At 45.3% G+C, this 15,195-nt stretch overlaps 1 protein-coding gene across 2 annotated transcripts in view; it reads left to right on the forward strand.

Moving 5' to 3' along the window:
• Nucleotides 1–15,195, forward strand: part of LOC119390045 (uncharacterized) — a 182,387-nt gene that overhangs the window by 66,881 nt on the left and 100,311 nt on the right. For both annotated transcript variants that reach the window (XM_037657565.2, XM_037657566.2), the window contains exon 2: nt 8,051–8,117. The gene's annotated coding sequence lies outside the window, so the exon portion shown is untranslated. The remainder of the gene's footprint in view (nt 1–8,050; nt 8,118–15,195) is intronic.

Consider the following 15,195-nt stretch of genomic DNA (forward strand, 5'->3'; position numbering starts at 1 on the left):
CACTGATCTTTCGGGCGTTAAACGTTCCTTCAAAGCATTTATGTCTAGGTCGGTAACTCTGCGAAATTTTGGCTTCTTTGCTATAATTAAAGGAGTACTGACACGATTTTGAGACATCGCAAAAGGGACATTTTTTGCTTCGTTGGTATGCAGTGTCCACGCTGTCCACACACTGGAGTCGGAGAACACGTATAAAATATTTTAATTTGACTTTGAAGTTTTCGTCGCTGAGCATTTGCAAGCCAGGCACACTGCAAGGACATTATCCCGACAAGTCAAGACAGTTCCCCCGAGTTCGCGAGTTCTGCGTCCTGCATGCAGCCTAAATCGTAGAAATCACTGTCAGGGTCACTGGACGACAACTCACTCATCGTTGTCTATTGCACCACGAGCAGATGACGGACTTCCCGCTAGTACGTCGCGAATTTCTGTATCTCCGTGACGTCACACTGCTATGAAACGACACTGAGAAGCCACCCCCTCGATATCGAAACCGAAAGTGTCTTTTTAAGGTGGCGCTAATTAAACTATATAGGATGCATTCCCAGGCACCACAATAGTCGTTTTACGTTTCTCGACACCAGTATTTTTATTTAGAGCAACAATCCGAAATTTTTTAAAATTCGTGTCAGTACTCCTTTAAGCTTCTTGTGCTTCGAAAGGTAGTCTCCACAATAGACTCATTCAGAGCTATACTTTCTCGTCATGAGACGCACAGGGGGAGTAGAGTAAGAGCAAAGCACAAGAACTATCCGCGCCGAATGAAGTGTGAACAGCGCACCGAACGCGCGGCCAGTTCACGCCGTCTGCTGCCGACATCTAATATAGACAAGCGCATCCGGTTACCGATAGTTTTGCTTTTCTTTCCTTTGACAATCCATATTTTGCTTTGCCACTGGAGCGCCACGTTCATGCTTTCCACTGATCGCAACTGGCGCAGCGCAGTTTCTGTGGCAGCAGCGTGCGTGAAGCGAGCGCTGATAGCTCCCTTTAGAGTTTTCATCTTGCTTCCATCTCCGCCGTGTTATCAGCGCCTAGCTGAGATGCGAACAGAGGGCGGATAGAATAGCGAAGCTCCAGTGCACGTGCGTTCAAGTCACCCGAGAGGTGTTGCTGTTTCGAACTCAATCGGTCTGAGGACGCGAGAACGAGCTCTCACTGCGCCGTCTCTTACAACGAGCATCTCGGGTGCGCGCGCGCCTACTCGGTAGCTCCGCGCTCGTGGCCGCTGCAGTGACCAAATAATTTCAAAATTAACGTCTTCAGTGCCGGCGACACTTTTTTAGGTACCTGTTGACCTTTTAATAAAAAGAAATTCAATCCTGCCTGCATTTTATACACTTGCTGGGCAAGAAGTCGGAATTGCCCATCCTTGCCTAAGGGTCTCATTGGAGGGGCCGTAACTATTAGTGCAACGACATTATGCAACATGTTTTTAATGATTGGGAAAGCTGATGTGGAGGAGAATAAGTGGACAAAGTTTAAGAAATTTAAAAAATGGGGTTTTTTTTTAATTGTCGTCAGAAATTTTCATTGTTCGGTGTTTTCTTGAACTTAGCCCGATCATATCTCTTTACTGAAAAGTTATATAAATACAAAATTTGGCAGTTTGGTAGATACGCATGCGAAGAACGTAATGCGGAATTTTTGTACCTCTGCTACAAGGCTTTTTTGAGATAAAGACCTTCAAAGTAAAGAAAATTTTGCCGATTGGGCCATTTTCGAGGTTTTTTATAAAAACATCTACACTACACATAAAAATTAAAAATACCTGAGCAGAAGCAAAAACATGCATATATTTAGGTAAATAAATTTCAGCTACCTAAATTTAATATATTTTGTGCAATTCATAACGAAAGTTGGCCAAAACAGCAGAGCGGATGAGCGCTCCACTCCACCTCTTCGTCATTATTGATTTCCTGTGGTTCGAAAAAATTTTTGGCGGCAAAACAAATTGCGGATCTCTTCTTTCCACTCATCAGGCAATAATATATAAAATTTTGAAATAAATTTGAGAGGTCGACCAGCCATCGTTTGTTCGATCTTACGTGGAATCACCCAGCTGCGATTTGGAATGAATTCGGTTTGTTTCATCGGCTCATCAATTAAATGTTCACGTGTCGGGCTCCAGTGAACACACATGTCATTAATTATAACACGGCACGTATAGTAGTGGTTATTAGTAAAAATACAACAGAATGTGACAACAACGCTCTCTGCTGCTCTAGTTTACATACGTGCGTGCTTGTGATGGCCAGGAAGGATGCTTAGATTCCAAATTAATTCGCACCGTAATAATACGATGCTGCATTTTATTTCTTCGAAGGTTTTTTTTTTCCTTTCTCAATTTCACCGGTGTGCAAACTGCGACAGCGATAGCGTGCGTCGTTCATTGGCGTAGTCAGGGGAGGCGGGTTCAAAACCCTCTCCCTCGAATTTTTTAAGTTTCCATATGTATATATACACGCACACGTACAAACGCACGCATGAAGAAATACAAAATGAGTAATGCCCCCACCCCCCCTAAAAAATAATAAAAAATTCTGGCTACGCCCCTAGCGTCGTAATTAAGTCACGCTGCAGTTTTTTTCATCTCTTTCGTGGGTTTGATTTCTTAGACAAATTTCTTTCTTCCGTCGACAAAATGACTTCTTCCTTAGACAAAAATTGTCTTACTCAGACAAATATATATGCTTGGTTGAATTCCTATTCACCATTAAAGGCAGTGCAGCCAATTATTATTATTATTATTTTAACTAGTGAGTGACTGAGCAATTTTAAAGCCGCTTCCACGATGTGTGGCGTTATGAATGCAGTCCACCTCGGTTATTTCAAGGCGCTATTTCTATCCGTAATTCATTTACGTCATTATTAGTCGGATAAATAATTTTCTCTCGCTTGTACTTACGTTCCAAGCTTGAAATATTCTCTACGCTTGGTATTTTGTGTTATTGCCCCGGAAAACTCATTTCTGTCACAATTTCGAGAAGAGAACGGTAACGTTTAGTCGTTGCTTAATGATCATTGCAATGTAGTAAACTAAAGAATTGAATGTTATAACACAATTTGTCGAAAGCTGTGAACATGTCAATACGATGTAATTTTTCGTTCTTTTCAGTACGATTTATTTATTTATTTATTATTTTTTTATTTATTTATTAGTTCGAGCAGAGCGGTATTCCGTGATGCTAATGTTACGGGGACTATCGATTTTGTCCAACTACTGGCGCACGTTAGTCGGAGCTTGCTGCGCATATGCTAGAATGTCAGAAATGCATAAAGCCTGCTCTTGGCGCAAATGCTGCTCTTGGTCCAGGGGACGTGGAATAGAGGATTTGCCACGAGAGCCTTTATGCCGCGAGATACTTTAGAGAATACCTAATCAGTTAGACCAAACTGGGCCGCTCAAATTCTTTGCATGCGCTCGCAATCAGTTTGAAGGGAAAGAAAATAATAGGCACCTTGGTAAGGCATTCATGAGACGACGGGACCTTAAACCTCTTCTCGGATGAAGACATCAAGGCTGTTATGTACCACGCCTGGCGATATGGAACGTGCCCAATTGTTGCGGGTCTGTTTCGTAACACGTGAGAGCAGCTGCATGCGTCCAGGCAAATCTAGCACACTGAATCACTCCCCATTCAGCGGCCGCCTGCAGCATTGCTCGCATTTGCGCATTCTGCACGCTATGGTCTTCCAGGTCTGGGCTGGAATTATCCGTGGATGTTATTGATCGCACCACTTATTTCTCCATAGCTTATACTGTTAGTTGCCCACTCTCACAATAGCCCGCGCTTTCTTCTAGTTTTTCCCCGCCTTAGCAGCGTCTTCTAGTGCCCGCGACTTCACTGATTATATGCACGCGAACCTTGTAATCGTCCCATTATTCATCATTCCCGCGTGCGGTAGCAAAGCGAACGTACCCTTCTGGGTATACGCATTCCTAGCCAGCTTTTCGAGTCGTATCTCATTCTTCGTATCTGTATAGCCTCCAAAATCTTATACGGAAGTCGACTGCGAACGACTGTTGGCTCCGATGGCTGGTCACTCGGTGATAATGTATGCTCGATATGCCAGATGCCACTCCTTCTATGCAGAACAGCCTTTCCAAGGGACAGTGAAGACAAATCAGTATATTGCCTTTTGAAAACGACTGGTCTGTGTGAGTGTCTCTGATTCGCGTGACGCCCTTCTTGCGTGTGCAAGCGCTGACTGAGCCAGTTAATTGTTTCTTTCTGGTCCCCTAGCTTTGCCCTACCCACTGGGCATACAATTAAGGAAGCCAATCGGCTGACATCCTATGCCTTCCATCTTTTGCTCTTGCTCAGTCCAGCAGTCAGTTTTCCTGGCATGCACTTATACGCAGCAAGAAGGATATAATTAGAGAAGAGACGGAAAGAACTTGTGAGCATGTCCACTGGTATACTGCTCGAATGCGAGGTATAATGTAGCGTGCGGAAAAATTTTCAATGCTCGATCGAGTATTGTCATGGATGGTGGGTCCTGAGATCCTTATCCACTGCCTTAGGGGTAACATTGTTTGCGCAAGGCACATTTCTACAATGAGCCATAGATCGTCGCAGGTGCTCGTTAAACATGCTTACAACGACGCTAAATGTGCTTGCCTGAATCAACAGCTCGGTAGCAAGTGAGGAAAGGTACGCTCTGTGGCTGAGGGGGTACCGAGGGTGCGCGGAAGCGTAGAAGTGTCGTGTCCAGAGAGCATGTGCAGGGCGGTAGAACCCACTCTTTGCCGAGCGGATGGAGCAAGCCAGTGCAACCATTGAAGGAGGATTGAGTTGGCTTTCCTCAACACTCTGTTCTTAATTTCCACATCAAAGGGACACTAAAGAGCAAAACGATTTTTCTCATATTAGTAAAGTACTCTTTCACGACACCAAAAACACCACGCTTGCTGCGAGAAGACACATAGTAAGCGACAAAACGCGCAAAAACAAAATGTTGGTGGAGACGCCACCTTGAAGTTTCCGCACCATTCGCCGTGACGTCACATGTCTTAACGGCGCCTGCTAGGGACTACGTAGTTCCTAATCGGTAAAAATGAAGTACATTGTCCTCTGAGGAGGCCATATACTTAACACACCAAGGTTGGGGTAATTTTGTTCAGATAATGGCGCCAAAATACGATAAATACGCTTTGAAATTCGTGACGTCACGCGGAGAGATTTCGGCACGAAATTTGAAAATGAAACTTTGAACTTGATTTTCCCCTCTATTAATAAACCTATGATGGTGAAATCAACGACATTAGAGTCCTGAGAGCACAATTTATCGATCTAAACCGATTCATTGTTTCTCTTTAGTGTCCCTTTAAGTTCAGACGATCTTGAACAGACTAGGCTGAATATCAGCTTCATGAGAACGGTCCTTGGCTTCACGCTCAATTGCCTCTACCCAACAGGCTAGGAGGTGGAGCCAAGCCGTAGTCGCCCAAAAATTACATAAAATTACTCACGATAGCGCCTAGAGGCAATTCGCCTTTTTCACAATACCCCGGCTCATGCGCCCTTCCCCTAGCGGAAATGTCGCGAAACGTCTGTTCATCTCGGAGGCTTTTCTTGTCGCAATACCGGTTGTCCCGGACCCTACGAAAGCCCTACCAAAACGGTAGAGGGCAGCGCAGGAAAATGAAAAAGGGGGATCCTCTGTGGCCTCAGCAACTACTGTACCAATTATTCACTAGAAAAGTAGAAAATACATTTAGCGAATAACGTTTATACTTCTAAGTCTCTCGATATAGTCGAGAAGCAGCACGCACAACTAAATCACAAGTAGCTGGGACCGGGGCCTCCCATCTAGAGTGCGGATAACCGGTGTGCCGCGCGATGGCAGAGGTCGCGCCACGCTGCGACCTCGACCGTCACGACTGACGGGAGTTGCCTAAAAGAAGAGGAGAACGAGACACTTCCGAGCACCACGTGGAACATAATAGAGCCAGATGGGAGAATGGAGGAGAAAGAGTGTGAGCTTCGCTCATCTTCCTGGTGCACTGCGTTCGTTTGCCGCTTTTCCGTGGCTTCTATGCTTTTTTAAATCTAAGTCGTACCTTTTGCGCGGTCCGTGCATGTGACTATACCGCTGCTGCTGCTACCGCCACTTTCGCTTTGTGTGTGGCGACAATTACCTGCCATGGTGGTGGATGAAGGTACTTGGGCGTGCATGGAGAAGAAAGGAAGGTAGCTATATGAGCGCGAAAAACCGTACAACGCACGGCTCGCTCACGAGGCCCACCGCTGGGGTTGGCCGAGGAAGGTTTTTAGGGGCACGAACTACTCCGGGCGTGCGGAGAATGGACCTATTAGGGCAGCAACCGCTGCGCTTCTGTTCCGCCGCGTCGGCACCGCTTTCATTTGTGCCGAGAAGCTGCACCCGGGAAAGATAAATTGGTGCTCGTGAGTTGGTCGTGGTGTGGTGAAATGTTGCGGGAGAAGAGCGCTTACTCTAGCTCCCTTTAGAAACCCCCCCCCTGATTGGAAGCGGCAAGCTCATTGATGACGGTAAAGCTGGAAATTGAAAGCTACAGAACCAGGAAAGCCTATGCACGCGATCGTCTCGCCGCCACCACCTGCGTGCTCTGAAAGCGGCAAGGCCTGTCGGCCATTTTTGGTTCTTGTAGTGGGTCAAGCTCGACCGACCCAGCGGGCATTCAGAAGCTGGACAGTAGTTGCGCTTTCCTTTTGGTGTTTGCCGGCGCTATTACAGCTTTTGCTTTGAAGCATGCGCGATCACCTTCGCGGCTTTATGGCTGTAGCCCGCTTCCAGCAAGGCATTTGTCACATGTTGATAAGCATACCCACAGTTGGTAAGCTTCTGTGCAACAGTAAGGTGCCACAAAATAAGTTTTTAAAGGTATCGCGCAAGTCCCTTTCTTTGTTTCTCGATGGTGTCTTTCCGGCAACATCAATTACGTGAAACTTTCTAAATGGTGATAAGTAGTTACGCACGCCGTAGTAAGTAGTTACGATAAGTAGTTACGTACGCGTGTTCTCTGCAAGTGTTTTGTAGCTTGAGCATTTGACGTTCATGATACTCTTCTGCGATATCGCGTGCCTCAATGCGTAAACTGGCCCCCAACGTGAAGACGTGCGTTGGTATTCCGTGGGCACGCAGTGAGAAATTCAGCTTGGTACGGGTAATGTTTAACGATAGTAGAAAAGATAGGCCTGATTTTTATCATTTTAGTTCCCATTATTTCTTCGTATACGATCAGGGAGGCTGTTTAAAAACAAACAGTGCACACAGATTGAGCGGCTTCCACGTCACCAAAATTCAAGAGAAAGACAAGACTGATTACCAGAAAGTGACACAATAAGTGTGATAATTACGATCTAAATAACACCAGTTCCCAATGCAGATAGAGAGAGATATCAGTTATGCAGGAGGCATGGTCATTAAGCGCAAGCGAAATATCTAGTTTACTGCACTGCACTAGGGAAAGGGCAAGGGAGCGACAGAAAAGAAAGAAAAGGATGATATGGAGATAGGGAGATAGGTAACACTCGCACAAGCGAGTGTTTAAGTGCATGTGGTTCGAGTGTGTGCTTGAGTGCGGCTACCAAAGAACATTCTATGTAGCCGCTCATGAATTCCCAATAGAGTAAGTATGAAGAAGATTATGTATGAATAACAGATAAGCACAATTTGCTGAAGATAAACAATATTGCGTTACTGATACAATGCACTGATTTCTCTTCCATCCTCGTCTATTGTTGAATATACAAGAACGACAAAGAATGTATAAAAAAAAAAAAACGTACCATCGCTATGGTTTGCTCCTAGTATCATGGTAACAGCGAAATGTTTGTGATGTGGCCGTACGTTTTCAGGAATAGGAACACGCACTGCAGTGATCGAACGAGCAAGTGCGCATTTCGTGGCTCGATTTCATGTTGCGTGTTTCGCATGCGAAATGGTAACTTGGGCGTCACCCGCGTGATCATCCCTCTACGGTTTGCTAGATGTTACACATTCGTTGCATTTTCGCATTCAGTATTTTTAGCGTTTCTCACAGTCTTCTATTGTCCTGCAGGAGAGTCTTGATGACACTGTCCCGGCGTCCTTCATTCGTGCTGGTGTCTGCCCATCTTGAATAAAAGGTAAGAGAGCTTCATCGGCACTTACATTGATACTTGCGGCATCCGTGTATACTCTTAGCGTAATGTGTCAGCATGAAACAAATAGGGAATATTTGTTTTAAAAGTAGGCATTCTCCTCTGATTTCTTTTGCCAATGTTCATACCACATACGCCAAAGTTGCACGCCAAAGGAGAGATCTGTCATTGCCGTAAAATTACATTGTCTGTTCATTGACCCAGGTGCTGTTGTTTTTTCCGTTCGCATGACCATAAAAAAATTAAAAAACAGAATAACTGAACAGATAGGTAAGGACAACGCATTCATTGTAAAGCTACGACGAACATGTGCGCGCCGTCATATGTTATGACAATCCGCTGTACTGCTGCGCTGATACATGGCGACATGCGGGCCATTGTATATTGATTACCGCAGCCGTTTCGTACCGCGGCAGTGAGGCGGCACATATTAGCGCGTAATGCCACAACTACAGGCAGAACTAAAAGTCAAGCAATAAGCTTTGTACTCCCCACGTCTTGTCTCATCTCATCTGTCCACCTGTCCTGTGCATCTAGGCATTTCTGTGCATGTTGTTCTTAGTACTTGGTATCCATGGTCAAGACTAAGTGTGTATTACTAGATCTACATTGCGATCTTTGTTGTGTACCACCAAGTCGCTGTATGAACCAAGCGAGCTTTAACTGGGCGTCTTTCCTTGGACGTCTATGGCTTACGGACATCACTGAAATGAACTGACAAGAGGGCGAAATCGCATAAGGAGGATCTGGTAATGCCGCGCGCCTCTAGAAAATATAAACCACATTTTCGAGTTGTGCAGCCGGTCGTACAGACGTATGTAAGGTACTCTTAAAGTATGTATAATAGTACGTTTGTAAGCACCGCTGAAAATACTTCGAACTATAATTCCATTAAATTTACTTTTAATTAGATGTCTCCAAGCTATATGCGAATCGTATTCATTTATCTCTTATTAAAATCGAACGCGACTTTTAATTACATATCAAGAGAATACTATTGAGGATGGCAAAAAAAAAAGCTTAATTTAAACGTATTAATGCTGACATTGTGAGGACGTATTAAATGAAAAAAATATTTTAAAACGCTCATACGAAATAGAGAGCTAATAATAGCGCTTGAACGATCATAAAATGGTTCATTGAACTTCACCAAGGTCAACGTATCATTTTCTATAAGATGAGCCTAAAACATTATAAACCTGAGTGCAGCTTTCTGACACGCTGCAGGGAGCGAGGTTTCAGAGGTACGTAGCTCAGCGAATCAATTCTATTTATATAACTCTGTACCACAGTAATTAATTTCAGACTCGAGCAACTTTATCTTTTTAATTTTAGTAATGCACGCTCTAAATGACCAGAAATAAAACCGATCAATTTATGCTACTTTTCCTTCGCGTGGACATATTAGGGTTTTGTGTAATCAGCATCAGAGGACAATATTTGCACGTTGCCGAAGCGCTGCATAAACTTAGGTTGTCCGAAGCCCGACAGACAAATTGTGGTGTACAGTCGGCGACAGAAGTTTAAAGAACACTACGTATGAGAAAGCTTTGCATTTCCCAGCAATTTGTGACTTCATTCGGTAGAACTGCACAGTATATGTTGCTAACGCCTTTTAGAACAGGCAGAACGTCTATTTGGGTTCAAGGCTGCCTGCCGAAGCAGCGAGAATATTCAGCTTCTTCTTGTCTCTAGAGGTCCTTAAACTTCCGACGCCGACTGTACATATAGTGTGCACAACCTTCCGCACCTTCGTTTATAATGCTGTTCTGTTCTTTGCATCTCGTTCCGTGTGAGACGTGCATTCGCACGTCTCATAGGTTCAACGCACTCGTAATTTTATTTTGTATTCTTTTATCCGCGTACACGTTCGGCAGCTCGCTCAATAATCGGAGTTCGCATCAGCGGAGCACGCACACTTTCGCATCGCCTGTCGTCGGGCGTCGTCACATTCGAGCTCCGGCAGTCACCCTCCCCCTGATTTTGCCGGCAGTGTCTCAATCTTTGATCGCGCGCTCCCACTCAGCATCTCTTGATTTACAATTGGGCGGTTCCTTCCCTCTCTTTCTTTCCTATCGGCGCTTGCCGCATTTCTGACCCGTCAACCTCCATCAGCCGATGCCACCCCTCTACCGTATTTCTCTGAACGTCACTGTCTATGAACTGCGCTTCCAGCAGTGGCAAGCAATTAGGAAGCAGTAGCGATGAGGGAGAGAGTGTTTACTGGTTCAGAGCGAGCCTTTCTTGTGTTAGCTACTATTAAAGAAGGGGGGGGGGAGGGGCGGTCATCATCTGTAGATGTATTTTTTTTCCTTTGTGTAATTTTGCGATTGGCTGTACAGCTAGTGGTCTTTATCTATACCGAACGACTTCTGGGTCTTCTCTTAATTGCCCGGCTCCGCCGACGGTGGGAGTCGGTCCTCCTTTCAACCTCTTCTCGGCGTCTTCAGTGGTTCCCGGGCGACTGCGTTGCCCGCGACTCTCGGAATCGAATTTGGGGCGGGCGCTGTGTGTGGGCTTGGGAAGAAGGACAGCTAGTGTGTGTGTGTTTCCTAGGGGGCTGTGTATACGCCGTTCCGTAGAGACTATACGCTGCGCATAGCCACCTATAAATTAGGACATCTGTCGCTGTTGCGCAACCCCCCCTCGAAAAGTGGGCGTATCGAGTGAAGTGCACCAGGTGATAAGTGCATCGTGGACTGACAAATGTTCTCCATTTGGCTGGAGGTCGCATATGTATCCTGCTAGGCAGCCACTCAGGCTTTCCTCATACACCACCAGGCTGTTTCCACAGGTGGAATATTAATCGAGTGAGCGCGCGCGCGAAAGAGAGTCGCCAATTGTGGTTTCGACAAGAAAGCATAATATAGGTTTGGATGGTACCTAAACAATACATAAACAAAACAAACAAACAAACAAACAAACAAACAAACAAATAAATAAATAAATAAATAAATAAATAAATAAATAAATAAATAAATAAATAAATAAATAAATAAATAAATAAATAAATCGAAAACCTTTTCACAGCTTGTAGAAAATTGCCCTATTAGACCTTTCTACCCTGTGAAATAACCACTTGACGTACGCCTTGCGAAGTCGTAACTTATGCAATGGCTGTGCTGCTTCCTGATATACCAACTAATTTGCTTCTTCGCTTGGTACGCGAGACATGTGGAGCTGAGCTTCAGAGTGTGCCAGAATATACCCAAACATGCGAAGCTTATTAAGTATATAGCTTTAGCTGGACCGGAGTAATTTAATGCCTCACATACGAATGAGTTAACGCATATTTACTAAAGGCAATGCTGCCTATACTAATTGCTGCCATTTGTGAACACTTTAGGCAGTCAAATGTGTATGATTCCATTCGGTGCTTTATACGATGCATGTGTGGCTGTTGGCACACACCATCGGTGTTAGTATCAATGCATATTGCATAAGAAAGGCTTCCTTTTCTCATTCACCGAATGCAACGAGCAGCCACCATTTTAGTATGCTGTCGACCTAAGGAAATGCTTGTACGTAAACTCCCAAGAGAATTGTACTTAATTTTAATTTCCCGGCATTATTACTATATTACTTCAGACATTCCTCAAAACTCTTATGATCGTTCGCGCGTACCGCCGTTTTGGCTCACAGAATCGAGAGCGTGGGAACGTGTGCGATCGTCATTGAGCTGGTATTTTCATTCATTAATTAATTTTTATACCTGGGGACATTTGTTGCATCATTGTTCGCAACCTGCCTTCGATTTGCCTCTAGCGTGTTTTAACGGCGTCGTATCTGTTCTGTGCGCTGTCAACTTGTAACCCCTTATGTAATGCCTTGCAAAACACCTTTAAGCGTGCTATAAAGATGATGACGATGAAGCTGTACTTAAACAACTCCAATCGTGCTTTATTATCACCACTCTCACCCACTTGTGCCGGTAGTAAAACTGATTTGTAATGTTATACACTACGCCCGAAAACGCTGCTGGAACCTCCATATAAGGTTCCCATTTTATTTTATTTTCCATATTTTGCTTTCCTTACCGATCGCTGCTGTTAATGTCACGGCACATGAATGACCGAGACTCTCGAGGTGTAAATCATTCGTCCACCCACCGCGCAGCGGCATTTTTTCCCATTCACGCACTCGGCGCATGAACGCACGTACGCCGCTTTAGCGTGAATATTACGTGGGTCTCCAAAAGACGTCAATGCATCGCAAGAACCGCGCGGCGTCGCTTGCGTGAGTCGAACGAAGCCTTCCTCGGCAGCGGGGGTGCGTCTTCGATTCTCTTCACGCGTTCCGCGTCGTCGACTCGAAGAAGGTCGAACTCGCTATTACGGCATTGCCGCCTCGGGCAAACGACCTCAGGGGGTAGGGGGTTTCCTCCCCCCTCTCCCCCCCCCCCCCCCGGTTCCCTGCTTTGGCGCGATTCAACGTCGGCGCGCAAGCGACGTCGACGTTGCCACGCTTCGGCGTTATCGCATGCCGGAAGAGAAGGCAACCCTGATCTTGCATATAGTTCGCGTCTCGCCGTGTACCGATGCGACGGTGTGTATGCATCTGCGGTTGAGTGGCACAGTTGTCGCTTACGGTCACTTATTTCGTATTCTTCTTTCTTTCTTTCTTTCTTTCTTTCTTTCTTCTTCTTTCTTTCTTTCTTTCTTTCTTTCTTTCTTTCTTTCTTTCTTTCTTTCTTTCTTTCTTTCTTTCTTTCTTTCTTTCTTTCTTTCTTTCTTCGAGTAAGAGAACGATGGGAAGGAGGGTGCAAAAAAATCACGCCATATCCACGAAGTGAATGACGATGAGTGGGCGAAGCTCCGGAGGTAATCTGGTAAACCGCCAATCCCCGTAAATTTTGCCCACTCGATCATCATACAAAGACCTGACACACAAACGCGGGGGTCCTCATATATGACGTTAAGCTCAGGGGAACGTTTATTGTCGGCGTTGCCGTTTTGCCTTTCGAGGGCGAGAGCGCCTTCACGATTGTTTTCATCCATGGCAGAAAGAGAATGTGTGGTCTGCAACACGCTTATACTTCATGGTCATCAGCGTCATCGTTATCACGTGTAGTGGGTACATTCCACTATACTGGAACGCGCTTATTCTTCATGGTCATCAGTGGTCATCGTCATCTTTATCACATGGAGTGGATACATCCCAGTATGCGTGGCTACATACTACATACTACAAAGGAGGGACAGGCCCACACCCTGAGGAGCTTCGCCCCTAAAATGGTGTTCAGCAAAAGGAAACACTCCATCACACCTGCTTGTACCTTTGCTTGGCCTTGTCTCCGCAAATACCGTGCAGTAGGCTATATGTGGAAGTGACAGCCGTTGCCGACCATGTTTAGAAAAGAACTCGCGAAGCTGGTTCAGCGTCAGGGTCCTTGCGAATGAGAAACATATATTATGCCAGCTGTCCTGGTCAACGTTGTGTCGCGATTATGTTAACGCCAATCAATACGATTTCCTGATCAATACCATTTCCTGATCAACACAGCGCTGCCATTGTGATGTTTTGTTGTTTCGTGTGTTTCCAGAGCACCTTCGTTGTGCCTGCGCTATACCTGCAAATTAGGATTTGATTTACACACCGACACACTGCCCATTTTAGCCGCTGTTCATTGACTGTACGATGACCACATACTAACATTGACAATACATATGCATCGACGTACGAATCCTTTTCTGTGTCTATCTTTCCATTCGTCTTGAGCTTTGTCGACGCTTGTAGCGCCAGTTCTCACAACAATTCCATGCCATAGGTATTACATTTATAGCAAATTGGGTGTGGTGATTTCTGTCGCCAGCTTCCTCTACAATGCACGCTATTACATCCGGCTGAGCACGATTCGTGACTCGCACCTCCGCTTCATGCTTCAGTGGCACTGTGTTGCTCTGCGTGCGTTGTGGCGTTCAACAAAAGGTGCTGCTCGATTATTCACCAATGAACTTCATCCATCGCGTTTCTTTTGTAACCTTTTTTTTCTTCTTTTTTACAAGATGTGCGTTCAGTGCAACTGCCAATTGCAGTGGGTATTTTTGGGAGCGAATGATTCTTCTCAGCGAAAGAAAAAAAAAAAAAACATTCCAATATCCAACTGATGAAAATATTTCTTGCGCTGGTTGGTGCTTTTCGCACTCCTGCATGCGTGATAACCGGGGCCAACTCTTTTGTGAATAGCCGAGCTGGAAAGTGGCTTGTTGCGTGCGCGCGGCTTAATATCGTCCGAAAGAACTCGGCCTTGCACACTATACAATGTATCCGTTATCCGTGTATATACTTGAAGAGGAAATGGTGAAGAGTTCAGCTGCGCGGATCCACGCAGCATCGCAATGTCGATTCAGCAAAGCAAAGAAGGGATGCGCGAAGGCAAGCATTTACCTGTTGGACCTTGCCTGAAGCGATGATTATGTACTGGTTTCTTAGGCACGTCAGCAGCTGTGAACAAGTGCATGGTTGTTCGCGCACGCAGCTAGCGACGGCACATTGTTAACGGTAAGATCTTCCGCATCGCATCGGGAATGGACCATTCGTGTGAAGCTCGAAATCAGTTGGTAGTTCCGCTGTGAAGCATCAGTCATCTCAGCATTTCTCACGCAATAGGAACCGCGGTCGCCCACGAAGTGTCGGGGAGATCACTTGACCATTAAGCATATTCTGCGTTACTCTCACTACGTTGTTTTGTTTATGTTCATTAACCCGTCGCTTTCGTCTGAGTTGCACCTTGCACTAACTGTAGGATCTGTTAAGTGTATAGCTATGCTTTTATTTTTCCCATTTTGCTGAATTCGTCGAAACGTTTTCGGTTGGTCACGATAAGACTTTGCAGTGTCTCGCCATAGAAGAATATACGCCATGGTAACTCACTAACGCGCTTAGCGTTGATATCGCTTCTGGCGTTAAGCGTTAATCGCAGCCCACGAAGCTTTGTACGGTTGGTTCGTGAGCGGAGAGACAAATGCTAGATAATTCGTGTCGCTCGCTGAGGAGCGTTAGAAACTAATCAGCAAACAGCTCAGCAGAGGGAGGTGTGCACATGGTTTACGCAGATCAAACA

This window comes from Rhipicephalus sanguineus, chromosome 4 (assembly GCF_013339695.2).
Source record: "Rhipicephalus sanguineus isolate Rsan-2018 chromosome 4, BIME_Rsan_1.4, whole genome shotgun sequence".
Classification (NCBI taxonomy): domain Eukaryota; kingdom Metazoa; phylum Arthropoda; class Arachnida; order Ixodida; family Ixodidae; genus Rhipicephalus; species Rhipicephalus sanguineus.